Raw genomic sequence first — 18,875 nt, forward strand, 5'->3', positions numbered from 1 at the left:
ATATATTTAATGCGGATACTTAAACTTCAAGTGAGATTCCTTGCTGAAACAAGTTAGTAAGATTTGAAAGCCAGCAATAAACGGATAGAAGTCAGGATGGTATTTGAGTACAATTAAAATGTTGGCAACGGAGTTGTATGCTAATGATATTGTGACTTATAAGTAGCAAAGAAGGAGGGATAGGGAATCTCCTATAGTAGAATATGAGAAAATTGAATGGTAAGTAAAGGAAGGAAAAAGGAGTATGACAAGATAGACAGCAAGTGAGTTTTAGTACAAATAAGATATGTAAAGCAGAATGAACCAGGAGAAGGAAAGACTATGACTAAGATTGGGTGTACTTTGTACAAGATGTACAAGGATAGTTATGCGATCTACGCATATTTATATGTTAAGAATGAGACCAAGTGATTACTTGACAAGAAGAGTAAAGATTCAGTAGTAACAATGTGGTTACGATATTTTGGATACATTAGGGAAAGGTTTAAGATGGTTTGAACCAAAATACCGAGATAGGATTAGTACTGAGGGCAAAAGTCATAGTTGAGTCCCGATATCAATTGAAAAATATACGAGAAGAATGTAAGATCTGCATAAAGACTAGTGAGACGACGCTAAGATATCTCTTGGGCTCATTTGAGCACTTACGCATATTCTGATGCGTGATAGGAAAACTAAGCGCAAAATCTGAGTAAAGAGACAATAGAAGAATTTGAACTAAAGATAAAAGAAACAACCCGAGGTAATATACCTAAAGTGTTACAAGTTAGGTTAAGGGAAATTACGAAATGGTTTAACCGAGACGATCAGAACAAGCGGGTTACTGGTTACTGGGTGGCAGTGACTTTATATGTCAAATCAAAAGAAATTCTTTCAGAATTATACCAGTTAATAATAGACAGGTCACAGAGCAGCTATGGAAAGTTATAATATGAGGGAACTCCAGCGCTACTTGATAGCCAACTCTAAAGATCGAGATTAAGAGCTAAAAAGAAAAATGACAGTAAAAAAGAAAGTCGAGAAGTGATACCTGAGTCTGAAGATTCCAGAAAATAAACTAGAACAGCAGAGTAATATAAGGTTATTGAAGTAAAAAAAATAATTCCACCTTGGAAAATTTAATTTTATTCGTAAAATTACGAAGAGTCTACGAGTTACCAGAGGTATGAATACTCCAAGGATTGCAAAGTCTAATAAATCGATGAGGAACGTTTGCACGTTATATGATCTTGAATAAGGATTAAGAGGTAAGATGAAGTGAACGATCCGTGTTAAAGGAGCAACTATAGAAAAAAAAAGGAGAGTAAAGACAACGACGTAGAATTACCACTTCGAGAGGCAAGAGAAAGAACAAATATTATGAAAATGGTTACTGAGAAAGCTGGAATGTATTATAACAGATTGAAGGAAATCGACCAATGAAAGAGGCATGTGAGGAGTATAATTCAGTAAGAGAACATTCAAGGAAATATTGGGAATGCAGGATTAGGTTAACATTCGAGGACGAATGTTTCAAAGAGGGGAAAGATGTTATACCCCGTAATTTTGTACGTCGAATGATTCGCAAGCTAATCGACATAAGTTAAGGACGAGATTATTTTTGGATACGAAATAGGAACTTTTAATTCTCAATTTTAATTAGTACACGATTTGTTTATAAATTTCAATTAGTGTAGAAATATTATTGGAAATTAGGGACTAATTAACTATGATTAGATTATTAAGTAGGGATTAGTGATTAATTAATATTAATTAAGTTAATTATATCTTGTGGGCCCCACCCGTTTTTAAATTAAAAAAAATATATAAAACAAAACAAATTGGTGAGTCATAGGGGGGGGGCACGTGTCCAAGGAAGGATCACCATATATAAAGTTAGGATGATGAACAACTTAGGTAATTCATTTCATTATTCAAGTGGAAGGTTAAGAAAAAGAAAAAGAAAAGGCATTGCCATGGCTGCCAAGCTCTCGGCCAGCCATGGTTGATTAAACAAAAAATTTATTTCTTGTTTTGATTAAGCTCCAAGTTGATTTGCAAGTTCAAGGAGGTGATAGCAACATTGGGTACTAAATTGAGGAAGAAGAAATAGTGAAATTGGAGCAAATAAGTGTAGAATTTCCTCCGATTAAATTAAGGTAAGATTTTCATATTTTATGGTATAATTGGATTGATGGTGTTGTAATGAAAAGATTAAAATTAGATTAGATGAAATTGGAAGTAAGAAATTGCATGAATTCGTTGATATTAGGAGTTGTGGTTGTTATATGAATTGTTGAGTTAAAAAGATTAAAAGTATGATTTATGTTCATATGTTGTGGTTCGTGTTTTTGTCGTGTTGTTATTGATGTGGATTCTAAATTTGGAAGGAAGAAGTGTATAACGTATCGTATACAAAGCGTATGTTGGTTTGTTTATAATCCTAAATGTTAATGATTTGGATTGGAAAAGGGTTAAGAAAGGTTATTGGGTTGTTTGAGTTGTTTATGGGCTGGATTGAAAGGATTCTATATGAATATTTCTAGTACTGTCATTGTTGGTATTGCTGTGATAACAGTAGGTTAATCGGAAGTTCGGGTTAGGTGAGTTATATAGGGGAAATGCTGCCCGATTTCCGTTAAGTTCTTAACTAATAAAAATCCTAATCTAGAAAGTATGAATTGAAGAATGATTCCTATAGGTAATTGATTGCAGATTTATAAGCTAGAAAGTATAGTTTACTAACGGTAGCGTTACTTTCATATCGAATAGGCTAAAGGGGCGGCGAAGCGAACTTGACTACGGTTAACCTATAACAGGTATGTAAAGCTAATCCTTCTTTCTTTCTGGCATGATCATTATGAAAAAAACAGACGACGTGTATATGATTCCAAAGAAGTTCCTATTCTTAGAGCCACTAGGATGGCCAATGTTCTTGATTTCCAGAAGCTATTTCATTATGTCTTGATACGTGTATATGATTCCAGAAGTTCTATTTTGATATATTCCATAGTTACATTCGAAAGGTACTTGATATAACTATTGTCTTGATTTTCGAGTGATAGCTCGTTTTGATTATATTATCGAGTCTCAGATATGATTTAACTTGCATATGGTTGCCCACTACTCTGCTCGTGCATGCCTCAATATGTCTTTCACCGAGTCCCGGGCCGGGTATGTTATCGTGCACAGTTTCACTGCATTGTTCACCGAGTCCCTCACTAGAGGGCCGGGTATGGTATATATATATATATATATATATATATATATATGATGATATGATGATATGGTGATATGTTTATGGCGGCCAGGATGGTATATGATGACTTTATTCACCGAGTCCCATAATGGGTCGGGTATGATATATGATATTGACATGCATGATTTATGTTTCAAAAGGCAAGTGTTTTGGTATTCTGGATGTTATACTTGTCTCCTATACTCCCTACTTTAGTTATGATCCTCTTTACTGTATTTCATGCTTTACATACTCAGTACATATCTCGTACTGACCCCCTTTCTTCGGGGGGGGGGGGGGGGGGGGGGCTGCGTTTCATGCCCGCAGGTACAGATACTCGATTCGGTGATCCCCCAGCTTAGGATTTCCAGTCAGGTGTCTTGGAGAGCTCCGTTGTTCCGGAGCCTAGATTTTGGTACAGATATTCTGATGTATATATATGTTTGTCCAGGGGTACGACGGTGCCCTGTCCCGTCATATTTCACTGTTGATACTCTTAGAGGTCTGTAGACATGTGTGTGGGTTGTGTATAGATTATGATCTGCTGTGTCTATATAGTTTGTTGTGGATGTTTCTGTTTGTTGTGGCAGCCTCGACGACTTACGTATGTTGTCGATATGTAGTGGCAGCCTTGTCAGCTTGCGTATTATAATGATATATAGTGGCAGCCTTGTCGGCTTGCGTACTTTATTACGTTCTGATTGGTTGAGACTCCGCAGGAGACAGATTATCATGATCTGTGACGTTGAGAACCTTTTGGTCTATGTCGATTCCCATGTTGTCTATAGTGTCAGTCTGACAATGTCTAGCAGGTGCACATATGGGTGTCCAGCTCGGGCACTAGTCATGGCCCACGGGGCTGGGTCGTGACATAACCGCAGCCAACTCTTGGTCATGAGGTGGGTAGTTTTTCTCATGTTTCTGCAGTTGCCTTGAAGCATAGGCAATAACTTTACCATATTGAATTAGCATACAACCTAGCCCAACACCTGAAGCATCACAATAAAAAACATAGCCCTCGGATCCCTCTGGAAGTGCTAGGACTGGGGCTGAAGTCAACATATCCTTCAAATCCCGAAAACTGCGCTTACAAGCGTCAGTCTATTGGAATTTAGCCGATTTCTGAGTCAACTTCGTCTGTGGTGCTGAAATAGAATAAAATCCTTCTACAAATATCCTATAACAACCGGCTAACCCCAGGAAACTGCGGACCTCTGTAGGCATTGTGGGCCTCGGCCAATTCTTCACAACTTCAATTTTCTGGGTATCTACTCGAATACCGTCAGCTGAAATAATGTGTCACGACCCAGCTAGGGGCCACTTACAAATCTATGTACCCGATCTCCCATGTCGGCCACCATAGCCGGGGCATATCTAGCCAAATAATTAAATTGCATGCTATACTCCCGGGCACTCATATTTCCTTGCCTCAGATTTAGAAATCTATCCGCTCTAGCTCAGCGGACCTCGGGTGGCAAGTAGTGACGAATAAAAGTATCCACGAACTCTTGCCAGACCGGAGGAGGCGCATTCTCTCCTCTTGACATTACCCAGTTATTACACCATCAAACTGCCACATCCCGGAGTCTATAAGATGCCAACTCCACGAATTCAGTTTCGGAGGCATGGACAATCTTCAATGTCCTCAACACCTAATCTATGAAACCTTGCGGGTCTTCATCCGGCATTGACCCGAAGAACTCCGAAGGATTTAGACTCATAAAATCATGGGCTTTGTTACTTGCCCGATCACTTGAACTCGCATTTTGTCCTTGTGCCTGCGCGGCGACCAATTGTGTCAATAGATGTATGGCCTCGGTCATTTGTTGACCCGAACCAACCGGTGGAGGAATTGGAGTTGGAGCTCCTCCTTGCTCTTCCACATTAGGCGGGGTAGAAGAAGAATTAGACAAGACCTCATTATGTGATTCTCCTTCTTCTATATTCATCGGAGGCTCTCTTTCTACCCGCCTCCTTGCCGTAGTCTTGCCCTTCTGGGCGGCTGTAGCTTTTCCCTTTGGCGGCATTCTGAAACCACGACACACTATTAGGGAGGATAAAAATCTTATACATGGCTCTATCGCACGATCTCATAGCAGAAAGATGGTCATTTTTCCTAAATGCCCCGTAGGCTCTTGTTTATCGATGTGGCGCGCAACACACCATAAACAAGACTCTACTAGACGCGGCTCGTAGATACTTGCTAGGACTGAACTGCTCTGATACCACTTTTGTCACGACCCAGCTAGGGGCCACGACGGGTACCCGAGGCTAGCCACCGAGCACCACTCGTTCTACTACTCATCTTACTCATTTAGTGCTCTTTTATCAATTTATATTCAAATTGTAGGAAAAGTCATCTTTCATTTGAGAACATAAAAATACTTTTATATGCATAAGCCTCTCGGCTATCAAAATAAAATATATACACATAGTAATAAATCGTGAGACCATCTAACCACACTGAGTATCTACGAGCCTCTACTAGAGTGCTATACGTAAGGACGGGACAAGACCCCGTCATTCCCAAAAATACATATACATAACTATATACGTAAAAGAATAATCAAGCACCTCCGGAACAAATGAGTGCTTCCAATCGGCTGACAGCTACTACGAATCTGGGTCAAGCTCTCCTCCCTGTCTACCTGTAGGCATGAACACAACATCCAAAGAAAACAGACGTCAGTACAAACATTGTACTGAGTATGAGAGGCACAAATAATGAAATAAGGTAATGATGTAAAAGAAGTATCAATGTGGAATAACTGTATCTGACTGTCAAGGGTAAAAGAAATAGTGCACGGTGGCTTACTCATAATCATCGTCATGTCATGTATGCATAAATATATAAGCTTCCCGTCCATATAGGATCGGTGTGATAATCGTAACATCAGCCTAGGCCTCCCGCATCCGGGGTATCATCTTATGCCGCCCACTAGTGGTGTCTGCCCATGCCATTTGGCCATGGTGTATCGTATAGCTGCCCGCCTTAGCGATGACTGCCCGGCCAAATAGGCGCGGTTTTATATCATCATCATGCATGCTCATCATAATATGCTTATCGTAACATACTTATCATAATACATGCATAGGGCTTAAGAACAACTTTACTTTATCGGGGTGACGTAAGGTCGTGATCCCCCGATTTCATTATGGAGCAATTATTGACATCCTGCCTCACCTTGAAGGAAGTAGCATATAAGGTGAGTGTAAGCAATAGATAACATCAGTATCATTATAGGACTCATTATATCATATCTTTTATCCTATATTGCCACTCATAGATATGGGCTTTTAGCTATCCGGAATAGAGGAACTCATGAAGAGGAAGGAAAATCATGCTAGAAGATTCATGCCATTAGAAAGAAAGGACTAGCCTCACATACCTTTGACGTTTAACTAAGCTATCGCTTGCTCGTTCTCCTTCGATATCACGTTTCTACCTTCAAGAGAGAATTCGCACTATCGTTAGTTAATTCGACTATAAGAACGCGCTACTATTTCTAGGGAAAATTAGGCAGTGCTTCCTTTATTTATACTACCTTTCCTATATTTTATATCAACTCCCAAACGCTCACAACAACATTCACAATATTACAATCAGCAATCATCCTTTATATACATTGACCACAATCCACCATTTCTGTTCAATTTCTCCACATTTATGGCTATGGCTTACTATTGCGTTTCCTCATATATAATACTTATTTCACGGCCTAAATGTCATTTATAACGTATTTATAATCACAACACACCAACATTCATGATTCAATCCAACTACCATCCAACCATGACACTACTCACTCATTAATGACCCATTTCCTATGTCTTTCTACAATTCAAGTATTCTTAACCTTCCAATACCTTAAACAACATGGTTTAGTCATGAAACTTACCTTAGATGATGGTTGAACAAGCTTTGAATGGAATTACTCCTCTAGAATCAAAACCCTACTTCACTTCCTTTGGGTTTCCTTGAGAGAGATGAACTTTAGCTAGGTGTCATACACTTTGTCTCATGGATTTGGTGTTATTGATCATGGATTTCCTTTTATTTTCTTGTAAATGAAGAGTGGAGAGTATTCTAGAGGTTTGTAGAGAGAAGTATCATGGAAATGAAATGACTTTAATGAGCTTGGGTCTCCTTTTAATGACTTAAAATCTGATCCAGAATGAACAGTAGTTGAAGTGCACAGTGGTCGTAAACCAGTTTACGGTCCGTATTCCTGTTTACAGGCCGTATTTCGTGGTCGTATTTAAGCATAACAAAACCAGAAAGGTATGCTGGGGATCATGGTGATTTACGATCGCAGTATGCGGTCCGTATTTCAATTTACGGTCCGTATTCCGGGTCGTATTTAACCATTTAAACATTTGACAGAAAGTTGAAGTTTTGTGAGTTGGAATACGGCATGGTGGTTTACGGGCCGCATACTACTTTACGGTCCGTATTTCAGTTTACGACCGACTGGGCCAAAGTGCAAATCTGCAACTTCCACGTCTTCAGAACCTATAATTAGTCATTGTGGAGCATAACCTGTTATATCCCATATTTTCATATATTGGGACATTTTAAACTAAACGTGACAAGTTAAAGACAAGACTATTTTAAGATACGGAGTAGAGATTTTAACTTCCGGTTTCGTTTCAAGTCATAATTCAACTACAATTTCGTTTGGCATTGATATATTAATGAAAAGTGGGATTAAACTAACCATTAGTGGGATTGGGAACCAAAAAAAAAAATCTGCCCATATTGTTTTCCATGTGTAGCCTAGATTAGTGCCATGGTCAAAGGTTATTGACCCAAGATTAGTGTGGTACACATGTCCAAGTCTTGTAGGGAATACACATAATGAAAAATCAGATTTACTCCACAACTCACTACACCATTTCAACACTTACAAGTTAAGAACACATAGAGAGAGAAAAGGAAACTCTTGACCTAGAGTTAGTCGAAAGTGAGGTCCAAATTTGTTCCAAAAAAATCAGTTTTCTTCCTCAAATCAACTCCTCATTTAGTGTACAAGAATATGTAGTAGTTGTTGAAACGAAACCAAGAAGTGAAGCACCTCAATAGTGTTGAAAATTCGTCCAAAGTGAAGAACAAGATTGTAAGGTAAGAATGCTTATTGTTCTTGTGTTTCATGACGATTTGAATGTATAGTTCATGCATGATTGTTGTTGGATTGTTGTTGTAGTTGAAGTAGAGAGTTAGCCATGAGTATTGGTGAAGTCATGGTTGATTTCATTTTGCTTGTATTGTTGATGAATTGAATATGTATCAACATAAGTAAATGAACAAAGGTTGTAGAAGTTTGTTTGTGATGTGGCATGTTGGATATTGGACTGTTTTTCCAAAAATTAAAGTGAGCCATGGGTTGAAGACTCTAATGAAATCATGTCTAATCTTCTTGTACATGTATTGGAAATGGATTGAATGTGTTGTAGTTTGGATAAAAGGATGAAAATCATGAAGTTGTTGGACTAGTGTTAAAGCCGTGTAAAGGGACTGTTTTAGGGGAGATTATGGACTGTTTTGTGCCACATTTTGATTGTTGTTGTTATGGACATTGTGGTGTATTGTATGCATGTTAAATATGTGAATTAAGGTGCTGAAGAAATGAATTATGTTGAAGCATACAAGCAGTCCAAAACAGTGGACTGTTTTAGTGTTAGAGGTGAAATTGTATGTGTTGAGTGTTGATTCTTGTTATGAACGTTTAGTGGAAGTGAAGCATAATGATTCAAGTTGAAATTGATATGAATTGTGGGCTGTTGTAAGAATGGAAATGATGCTAAAACAGTTCCAAGAATCATGAAAGTAATGTCATTAAACATGTTGTTGTCGTTGTAAGGTTTTTGTGTCGACAAGGTAGTTGTTTGCGTACGAATTTGGTGATATATTTATCGTGTGACTGCTGGTCGTATTTTACTGAAATTATATGAAATGAAGACATGAAATAATGTGTAAGAATCATATGTGGTTTGCTTGGTATGTTCGTAAACGTTTGCAAGAATTCCGGGCACCTTTATGTTGTTGGTTAGGGACTGTTTTAGGCGTGTTGTTGATTAGGGACTGTTTTGGACGTGTTGTGGTTAGGAACTGTTTTGGACATGTTGTATTCTTTAAATTGGAAATACTAATGATAGTTATGAATATATATTGTAATTACGTTTTTTGGGTTGTTGTAAAGTTGTTACACGAAAACGTTAAGGCTACGGATTATTAGGAGTAACTTGAGAATGTAGTAGCCGTATGTGAATCGTTATGGAATGTTGTGAATGTGGGCTATTTGGAATGTTATGTGGGCTGTCCGGATTGGTATTGAACATATGATTATTGATGTTGGGGTGGTTGTATGTAGTTGATTTGAATGCGAACGAAACGTCGTCTAAATGTTTGAAAGGGATTGTTGACGTTAAAGTACGTATTGAATTCCCTCGTAGACTAATTGTAGCTCTTGATATCTTGATATAGGATAAGTGTTTTTGGGCAGCAAGTACAAGTTATAATACGACTAAACGCTAAAGGTATGTAAAGCCTATTCCTTCTTTCTTTTGGCATGTCCTAGACGTAAGTATGAAACGATATGAACCTTGGGGTAAATTCTATTCTCTAGTTCCATGTATGACTTATGATTCTATATTTTATTAAGGTTGTTGTCATGTGCCTACAATATGAGTGACTAATGAATAATGCATGAAAGTTCCTATTCTTAAAGAATTGCACAACTAGAGACATACTTGACTTTTAAAAGCTACATCATGTTAAAGTGATACATGTACATGAAATCTGAAACGTTTCTTGTAATAGTTTGTTATGAGACTTAAAATGAACTGAATATGAATATTATTTTAACACTTTAGAGCTGGTTAGTTGCTTATCCATTGAGTCTAAAAAGATGAATTGCATATATGTGGTTGCTCATTATTCTGCTCGTGCTTACCGCTATATCCTTCACTGAGTCCCGGGCCAGGACACGTTTTCATGCGCATGTTTACTACATTATTCACCGAGTCCCTCATTAAAGGGCCGGGACACGTACATGTTTATGTTTATGATTCTATGATTATAATTACCGAGTCCCTCATTAAAGGGCCGGGACACGATATATATGTTATATACAGAATGATTATGCAGCTTTGATTACAAAACTCTATAATGACATTGATATGAGAATTATATAGATGGAATAAGTTCAAAGGCAAGTTTTCTGAAAATTCTGGTTGTTGCATTGAGTCCTACATACCTTGTCTCAATATAAGTCTATTATTATGTTTCAAGCTTTACATGCTCAGTACATATTCCGTACTGACCCCCTTTCTTCGGGGGGCTGCGTTCATGCCCGCAGGTACAGACGCTCGTTTTGGAGATCCGCCGGCTTAGGATACCTATTCAGCTATTTTGGACTGCTCCTTTGTTCCGGAGCCTAGCTTGTGGTATAACTTCCTTTGTTGTATATATAAGTGTTTATTCGGGTACGGCGGGGCCCTGTCCCGCCATATGATACGGTCATTACTCTTAGAGGTCTGTGGACATCGGTGTGGGTCTGTTTGTAGTTGTTGATGCGTTTTACGTCTATGACTTATGTTTGGGGCGTACCCATTCGTAATGGCAGCCTTGTCGGCTTGCATATGTATGTATGTTTGTTATTTTGTATATCGTGGCAGCCTTGTCGGCTTGCGTAGGAATATATATATATATATATATATATATATATATGTTGTTGTTTAAAAAGTGCAACTCCTCAGGAGACAGGTGCCTAAGACAAACAAAACTTGACAGCTTAAAAATAATGTCCTATTTTTTTTTATGTACAAATGAGATCATGACATGATAATTGCAAATGACTACAGTTAATAGATAATATGAGTGTCCAACTCGGGCACTAGTCACGGCCTACGGGGTTGGGTCGTGACAGAAGTGGTATCAGAGCCGTTCAATCCTCGGAGTGTCTACAGACCGTGTCGAGTAGAGTCTTGTTTATCGATGTGTTGTGCACCACATTTATAAACAGGAAGCTACAGGACATTTAGGATTTCATCTTTCCTTTCATTCTAGATCGTGCGATAGAGGATAATCTTTCCCTAACAGATTGTTATGTTTACAGCGATGCCTCCAAAGAAGGCAACAGCCGCCCAGAAGGGCAAAGTGGTAGTTGGAGAGACCAGTGGGACCCGGAGGGTCACTAGAGCTTATTCCCAATATGTGCCTGAGATTAGGCTTCAGTCAGCGAGCTCCGCTACACCATCATTATCAGAGGAGCCTAGGGCAGCGGCAGCTACAGATCAGGAGACAGATTTACCACCAGCTCCTGAGGCTCCAGCACCCGAGCCTCCAGCTCCCCAGCCTAGGGCGGAGGATAGGGCTATGCGTGACGCAGTACAGTTATTGACCAGGTTGGTGTCGGGGCAGGCTCGCAGACACGGGTTAGGAGGTGATTATGCGGACAGACACGATAGTTCGAGGGTCCATGATTTCTTGACTTGTAAGCCCCCAGAGTTCTATGGGTCAAAGCCAGCAGAGGATCCACAGGATTTTATCCGACAGATGTTGCGTACGTTGAGGGTAATTAGAGCTACCGAGACTGAGTCCGTTGAGTTGGCTTCATATCGATTGCGTGATGTGGCTATTAACTGGTACGAGTCCTAGGTATTATCTAGGGCCGAGGATGCTCCTCCAGCAGTATGGGACGAGTTCGTGCAAGCCTTTTTGGGTCATTTTCTGCCTCCGGAGATGAGGCGGGCCAGAGTTGATAGATTCCTACACTTGAGACAGGATGGCAGTAGTGTTCGAGAGTATAGTCTCGAATTTGATTCATTGGCTAGGTACGCGCCCGCTATTGTAGCTGACATGGCAGACAGGGTCCATCGTTACGTAATGGGGTTGGATAATTACTTAATTGATGGCTGTATGGCAATGGCTTCTAAGCCTGATATGGACATCGCTCGAGTGCAGGCATATGCACAGGGGGTTGAGGGTCGACAGAGAGGGCGTCGATTTGATAGGGATCAGGATAGGGGTCAGCAGAAGAGAGTTAGATCAACTGGGTATTCTGGTGAGTTTTGGGGCGGGCAGCCCCAGCCGCAGCACAATAGATATCCTTCTCAACTGGATGGAGTGAACCTCCACGATTCACTGGTAGAGGGTTTGATAGCACAGGGTATTCAGGAGCTGGTCAAAGCTCCATGACTTCCGGTTTCCAGATGCACAGGGACTCAGGCCAGATAAGGCCATCTATACCACAGTGCCCTCGGTGTGGCAGGCGCCATCCGGGGGAATGCCGCCGCATTACTGGTGCCTGTTTCTCTTGCGGCCGTCAAGGCAATACTATGAGGGAGTGTCGATTTGGGGGTGGTGCAGGTGGTGCAGCTCAGCCTACGGGATCAGTTGCTGGTTCTTCTTCTTCAGTTGCCATGCGTCCTATGGGACAAGGTATTCCAACGCCAGCAGGCCGTGGCAGAGGCCGTGGAGGGGCTTCCAGTTCTGGCGGTCCTTCAAACCGCTTATATGCTTTAGTTAGCAGACAGGATCAGGAAGCGTCGCCAAATGTGGTCACAGGTATACTATCGATTTTCTTCCGAGATGTATATGCATTGATAGGCACAGTCTCCACACTGTCACATATTTCTCTCTCTTTGTTGTAAATTATGACGAGTTTATAGTAAAAAGGAGTAGTAGTATGATTAAGATGAGAGTACAGAGGAAAAAGAATTGTGACGGATGCAAATGTATTGGTAGGACAGGCTGTGAGGTTGTGAAGGATAAGATTGACCAGGAAGGGTGAAAGGTTAAGTATGCTTAGGCAACACTAATGTAACATTCGAGGACGAATGTTCTAAAGGGGGGAAGAATGTTATATCCCACATTTTCATATATTGGGACGTTTTAAACTAAACGTGACAAGTTAAAGACAAGACTATTTTAAGATACGGAGTAGATATTTTAACTTCCGGTTTCGTTTCAAGTCATAATTCAACTACAATTTCGTTTGGCATTGATATATTAATGAAAAGTGGGATTAAACTAACCATTAGTGGGATTGGGAACCAAAAAACAAAATCTGCCCATATTGTTTTCCATGTGTAGCCTAGATTAGTGCCATGGTCAAAGGTTATTGACCCAAGATTAGTGTGGTACACATGTCCAAGTCTTGTAGGGAATACACATAATGAAAAATCAGATTTACTCCACAACTCACTACACCATTTCAACACTTACAAGTTAAGAACACATAGAGAGAGAAAAGGAAACTCTTGACCTAGAGTTAGTCGAAAGTGAGGTCCAAATTTGATCCAAAAAAATCAGTTTTCTTCCTCCAATCAACTCCTCATTTAGTGTACAAGAATATGTAGTAGTTGTTGAAACGAAACCAAGAAGTGAAGCACCTCAATGGTGTTGAAAATTCGTCCAAAGTGAAGAACAAGATTGTAAGGTAAGAATGCTTATTGTTCTTGTGTTTCATGACGATTTGAATGTATAGTTCATGCATGATTGTTGTTGGATTGTTGTTGTAGTTGAAGTAGAGAGTTAGCCATGAGTATTGGTGAAGTCATGGTTGATTTCATTTTGCTTGTATTGTTGATGAATTGAATATGTATCAACATAAGTAAATGAACAAAGGTTGTAGAAGTTTGTTTGTGATGTGGCATGTTGGATATTGGACTGTTTTTCCAAAAATTAAAGTGAGCCATGGGTTGAAGACTCTAATGAAATCATGTCTAATCTTCTTGTACATGTATTGGAAATGGATTGAATGTGTTGTAGTTTGGATAAAAGGATGAAAATCATGAAGTTGTTGGACTAGTGTTAAAGCCGTGTAAAGGGACTGTTTTAGGGGAGATTATGGACTGTTTTGTGCCACATTTTGATTGTTGTTGTTATGGACATTGTGGTGTATTGTATGCATGTTAAATATGTGAATTAAGGTGCTAAAGAAATGAATTATGTTGAAGCATACAAGCAGTCCAAAACAGTGGACTGTTTTAGTGCTAGAGGTGAAATTGTATGTGTTGAGTGTTGATTCTTGTTATGAACGTTTAGTGGAAGTGAAGCATAATGATGCAAGTTGAAATAGATATGAATTGTGGGCTGTTGTAAGAATGGAAATGATGCTAAAACAGTTCCAAGAATCATGAAAGTAATGTCATTAAACATGTTGTTGTCGTTGTAAGGTTTTTGTGTCGACAAGGTAGTTGTTTGCGTACGAATTTGGTGATATATTTATCGTGTGACTGCTGGTCGTATTTTACTGAAATTATAAGAAATGAAGACATGAAATAATGTGTAAGAATCATATGTGGTTTGCTTGGTATGTTCGTAAACGTTTGCAAGAATTCCGGGCACCTTTATGTTGTTGGTTAGGGACTGTTTTAGGCGTGTTGTTGATTAGGGACTGTTTTGGACGTGTTGTGGTTAGGAACTGTTTTGGACATGTTGTATTCTTTAAATTGGAAATACTAATGATAGTTATGAATATATATTGTAATTACGTTTTTTGGGTTGTTGTAAAGATGTTACACGAAAACGTTAAGGCTACGGATTATTAGGAGTAACTTGAGAATGTAGTAGCCGTATGTGAAACGTTATGGAATGTTGTGAATGTGGGCTATTTGGAATGTTATGTGGGCTGTCCGGATTGGTATTGAACATATGATTATTGATGTTGGGGTGGTTGTATGTAGTTGATTTGAATGCGAACGAAACGTCGTCTAAATGTTTGAAAGGGATTGTTGACGTTAAAGTACGTATTGAATTCCCTCGTAGACTAATTGTAGCTCTTGATATCTTGATATAGGATAAGTGTTTTTGGGCAGCAAGTACAAGTTATAATACGACTAAACGCTAAAGGTATGTAAAGCCTATTCCTTCTTTCTTTTGGCATGTCCTAGACGTAAGTATGAAACGATATGAACCTTGGGGTAAATTATATTCTCTAGTTCCATGTATGACTTATGATTCTATATTTTATTAAGGTTGTTGTCATGTGCCTACAATATGAGTGACTAATGAATAATGCATGAAAGTTCCTATTCTTAAAGAATTGCACAACTAGAGACATACTTGGCTTTTAAAAGCTACATCATGTTAAAGTGATACATGTACATGAAATCTGAAATGTTTCTTGTAATAGTTTGTTATGAGAGTTAAAATGAACTGAATATGAATATTATTTTGACACTTTAGAGCTGGTTAGTTGCTTATCCATTGAGTATAAAAAGATGAATTGCATATATGTGGTTGCTCATTATTCTGCTCGTGCTTATCGCTATATCCTTCACTGAGTCCCGGGCCAGGACACGTTTTCATGCGCATGTTTACTACATTATTCACCGAGTCCCTCATTAAAGGGCCGGGACACGTTATATATATATATGATGATATGATGATATGATAATGTGATGATATTATGATATGGAGATGGCGGCCAGGAGGGCATATATTCCTTATTACCGAGTCCCTCATTAAAGGGCCGGGACACGTACATGTTTATGTTTATGATTCTATGATTATAATTACCGAGTCCCTCATTAAAGGGTCGAGACACGATATATATGTTATATACAGAATGATTATGCAGCTTTGATTACAAAACTCTATAATGACATTGATATGAGAATTATATAGATGGAATAAGTTCAAAGGCAAGTTTTCTGAAAATTCTGGTTGTTGCATTGAGTCCTACATACCTTGTTTCAATATAAGTCTATTATTATGTTTCAAGCTTTACATGCTCAGTACATATTCCGTACTGACCCCCTTTCTTCGGGGGGCTGCGTTCATGCCCGCAGGTACAGACGCTCGTTTTGGAGATCCGCCGGCTTAGGATACCTATTCAGCTATTTTGGACTGCTCCTTTGTTCCGGAGCCTAGCTTGTGGTATAACTTCCTTTGTTGTATATATAAGTTTTTATTCGGGTACGGCGGGGCCCTGTCCCGCCATATGATACGGTCATTACTCTTAGAGGTCTGTGGACATCGGTGTGGGTCTGTTTGTAGTTGTTGATGCGTTTTACGTCTATGACTTATGTTTGGGGCGTACCCATTCGTAATGGAAGCCTTGTCGGCTTGCATATGTATGTATGTTTGTTATTTTGTATATCGTGGCAGCCTTGTCGGCTTGCGTAGGAATATATATATATATATATATATATATTTGTTGTTGTTTAAAAAGTGCAACTCCTCAGGAGACAGGTGCCTAAGACAAACAAAACTTGACAGCTTAAAAATAATGTCCTATTTTTTTTTTATGTACAAATGAGATCATGACATGATAATTGCAAATGACTACAGTTAATAGATAATATGAGTGTCCAACTCGGGCACTAGTCACGGCCTACGGGGTTGGGTCGTGACATAACCTATCTCTTGTTCCCATTGCCTTTGAAATCTTACTTAAGGTCGTCAAACGTCGTTCCCTTCTCATTAAAAAATCAGATACCCGTATTCTTCGTTAGTCTATTCGTTGTACGTTCACGGGGGAAATTTCCGAGGTGTAACATTCTTCCCCCCTTTTGGAACATTCATCCTTGAATGTTAAACAATCGGGATTCTACGAAAATTTCGCCAGAGTCTCCCCTGTAATATGGCACTACCATCCTGTCACAACAACCCATAATATCATTGCCTCCCAGGGCCACAACACAATAAAATTCTAAGAAAGACTTACGAAAGCTCTCGAAAGTAAGGGATATAATATCTGAGTAATGATGGAAATAGGGGTGTTCAGATACTCTAATTATTTCACTTTATTTATTGCATACTTACCTTATATTGTTGGTGTTCCATCTTAAGTCTTTTCTGGGGGTTGGAATAAATGTGGGTACTTGGACTTCATCTTCTCTTCTGCCTCCCAAGTCATTTCTTCCCGATTGTTGTTTTGCCATAAGACTTTGACTGAAGCTACCTCTTTATTTCGAAGTCTTCGTACTTACCTGTCTAGAATAGCAATAGGCATTTCTTCATAGGTTAGCTTTTTTGTCACTTGCACATCATCAATCGGAACGATTCTCATGGGATCTCCAACACACTTGCAGAGCATCGAAACATGGAAAACTAGATGGACTGATTCAAGCTCCGAGGGTAAGTCCAATTCATAGGCCACCTGACCCACCTTGCGAATAATTCTATAGGGTCCAATGTATCTAGGGCTTAGCTTCCCTTTCTTACCAAATCTCATCACCCCTTTCATTGGCGATACTTTCAGAAATACCCAATCACCAGCTGGAAATTCCAAGTCTCGTCGGCGATTGTCTGCATAAGACTTTTGGCGACTTTGGGCTGTTAGCAATCGATCTCGGATCACCTTAACGTTTTCCACCGCTTGCTGAATCAATTCAGGGCCTACTAGTTGTGCTTCTCCTATCTCGAACCATCCGATTGGGGATCTACATTTCCTTCCATATAAAGCTTCATATGGAGCCATTTGAATACTGGTATGGTAACTATTGTTATACGCAAATTCGATTAGCGGCAAATGATCGTCCCAACTTCCACTGAAATCCAACACATACGCTCGTAGCATATCTTCCAAGGTCTGAATAGTACGCTCGTCTTATCCATCGGTCTGCGGATGAAATGCCGTGCTAAGCTTCACTTGAGTGCCTAGACCTTCTTGGAAGGACTTCCAAAACATGGCTGTGAACTGTGCTCCTCTGTCTGTGATAATAGATAGTGGAATACCATGGAGTCGCACAATTTCCTTCAGGTACAACCTCGCATAATCTTCTGCTGAGTAGGTAGTTCTAATCGGAAGAAAATGGGCTGCTTTCGTCAACCTGTCCGCGATCACCCATATGGAATCATACTTTCCACGGGAACGAGGTAACCCCACAATAAAATCCATGTTAATCACTTCCCATTTCCAAGTAGGGATTTCCATTGCTTGCAATAAGCCTCCTGGCTTTTGATGTTTAATCTTTACTTGTTGGCAATTTGGACACTGTGCTACAAATTCGGCTATGTCTCTCTTCATGCCATCCCACCAATACACCATCTTGAGATCACGATACATTTTGGTGGTACTTGGATGAATAGAATACCGAGAACAATGTGCTTCTTCTAGAATTCGTCGGCGCAATTCTGCTATATTCGGCACACATTGCCTGCCTCGGTATCTAAGAATTCCATCCATAGAAACTTCAAATGAAGACTTCTCTTTTCCATGTGAGGTGTCTTTGTAACGACACAATTGAGGATCTTCATATTTCCGTTCTTTCACTTCCATATCCAAGGACGAAATCATGGGATCATTGATACTAATCCCCATATTACCCGAATCGATTACACGTACTTCAAGATTAGCTAGTTGGCGGAGCTCATGAACCATCTCTTTCTTTTCCGGAGGGACTTCACAATAACTGCCCATTGATCGGCGACTAAGCGCATCGGCTACTACATTCGCTTTTCCAGGGTGGTACAAAATGTTCACATCATAATCTTTTAACAATTCTAACCACCGCCTCTGCTGCAGGTTCAACTCCTTTTGCTTGAAAATGTATTGAAGACTTTTGTGATCTGTATAAATATGAACATGCACACCATACAAGTAATGCCTCCATATTTTTAAGGCATGAATAACCGCAGCCAATTCGAGATCATGAGTTGGATAATTCCTTTCATGTTTCCGTAATTGTCTCGAAGCGTATGCAA

This window comes from Lycium barbarum, chromosome 4, assembly GCF_019175385.1.
Source record: "Lycium barbarum isolate Lr01 chromosome 4, ASM1917538v2, whole genome shotgun sequence".
NCBI classification, from domain to species: domain Eukaryota; kingdom Viridiplantae; phylum Streptophyta; class Magnoliopsida; order Solanales; family Solanaceae; genus Lycium; species Lycium barbarum.